The 2166-nt window shown below is 44.4% G+C and overlaps 1 protein-coding gene and 1 pseudogene across 1 annotated transcript in view; one reads left to right on the forward strand and one right to left on the reverse strand.

The window, feature by feature from the left end:
* Positions 1-2166, reverse strand: part of CORIN (corin, serine peptidase) — a 309309-nt gene that overhangs the window by 266261 nt on the left and 40882 nt on the right. The window lies entirely within an intron of this gene.
* LOC105002343 lies at positions 236-1357 on the forward strand (annotated as a pseudogene).

Consider the following 2166-nt stretch of genomic DNA (forward strand, 5'->3'; position numbering starts at 1 on the left):
GGAAGTAATATAGGGCACATAATGTATTTGATGTAATATTCTGAGTTGGGTCTGAAGCAGCAATGTTCATATTTCTGCAGCAAACATATGAATATTTACAATAAATCTGATCAAATATCCAAATAGTTTCAAGCAATTTGGATCAACTTCTATGTTTAAACAAGTTTTGGTGTCAAACCTACTTAAAAACTCAGTCTCCAGAAATTTTGGATTTTAAAAGTACAAGTGAGAATACCACAGTAGCATGGAGTGTGACCTCATGGAGACTGACATCTTGGAGTCGTTGGAAGATCTCGGTTACAAGGGTCCATTGTTAGAAGATGGAGCTCTGTCTCAGGCCGTCACTGCTGGAGCCAGTTCCCCTGAGTTTACCAAACTCTGTGCTTGGTTGGTGTCTGAATTAAGAGTACTCTGTAAACTAGAGGAAAATGTGCAAGCAACTAACAGCCCAAGTGAAGCTGAAGAATTCCAGCTTGAGGTGAGTGGGCTACTAGGGGAGATGAACTGTCCATATCTTTCACTGACATCTGGGGATGTGACCAAGCGCCTTCTCATTCAGAAGAACTGCCTCCTTTTGCTCACATACCTCATCTCAGAACTAGAAGCTGCCAGAATGCTCTGTGTGAATACTCTTCCAAAAAAAGCTCAAGAAGGAGGCGGTAGTGAGGTCTTTCAAGAGTTGAAAGGCATATGTATTGCTCTAGGAATGTCCAAACCTCCAGCCAATATAACTATGTTCCAATTCTTCAGCGGGATTGAAAAAAAAGTAAAGGAAACATTAGCAAAAGTTCTACCTAATCATGTGGGAAAGCCTTTACTGAAGAAGCCAATGGGACCGGCCCACTGGGAAAAGATAGAAGCAATTAACCAAGCTGTGGCCAATGAATATGAAGTTCGGAGAAAGCTGCTAATAAAACGTTTGGACGTCACCGTCCAGTCTTTTGGCTGGTCTGACAGAGCTAAGAGTCAAACAGAAAAACTGGCGAAGGTTTACCAGCCAAAACGCTCAGTCTTATCTCCTAAAAGTACTATTTCTGTTGCCCACCTTTTGGCTGCAAGACAAGACTTGTCAAAGATCTTAAGGACGAGCAGTGGCTCTATAAGAGAAAAGACTGCCTGTGCCATCAATAAGGTGTTGATGGGCAGAGTTCCTGACAGAGGAGGTAGGCCCAATGAAATCGAACCTCCACCCCCAGAGATGCCACCGTGGCAGAAGAGGCAAGATGGCCCCCAGCAACCAGCAGGAGGACGAGGAGGCGGGAGAGGGGGCTATGAACATTCCTCATACGGAGGACGAGGAGGTCATGAACAGCAAACAGGAGGCAGAGGTGGACGCGGCGGCTACGACCACAAGTAAGGTTCTTATGCATTAGATGGAGCAGCAATTTCTTTCTGAATACCTGGAGCAAAAGGGTGGATTTCAAACTCAACATTCATCATATATGTTGCTGTATTTCATGAAGATCTAATTGGACAATATAGACATGGTATGCACGGAGGTTTCCATTACCAAAAAAAAAAAGGCCTGTTTCATGTTAGAAATCTCATGAATTTGGTTTAGTCCATTCATGCTTATTGAGCACCTATTTTGTGCACAGCCAAGCTGTAAGTATAGAAGACAAGAAAGACAGTCCTCACCCTCTGGGAGCTGACAGCCTACTTCCACCATATACAGCATCATGGGTAACTTCAAGACAGTATGACAGGACAGTCACACGGTTTGCAGAAAGGACTACGAGTTAACCATGGGGCAGAGGGAACCAGGACATGCTTAGTCCACGTTGTTATAAGCTGCATGGAAAGAAATTAACAAGAAGTGGAACCAATTCTTCAGATACCCAGAGCTTGTTTACAAGTGTTGCAGTCCTCCATTAGTTCAGTTCAGTCGCCCAGTCCTGTCCAACTTTGAGACCCCATGAACTGCAGCATGCCAGGCTTCCCTGTCCATCACCAACTCCTGGAGCTTACTCAAATTCATGTCCATTGAGTCTGTGATGCCATCCAACCATCTCATCCTCCATCAGACCCTTCTCCTCCCACATTCCATCTTTCCCAGCATCAGGGTCTTTTCAAATGAGTCAGTTCTTTGCACCAGGTGGCCAAAGTACTGGAGTTTCAGCTTCAGCATCAGTCCTTCCAATGAATATTCAGGACTGATTTCCTTTA

This window comes from Bison bison, unplaced genomic scaffold (genome assembly GCF_000754665.1).
Source record: "Bison bison bison isolate TAMUID 2011002044 unplaced genomic scaffold, Bison_UMD1.0 scf7180017864451, whole genome shotgun sequence".
Taxonomy (NCBI): Eukaryota; Metazoa; Chordata; class Mammalia; order Artiodactyla; family Bovidae; genus Bison; species Bison bison.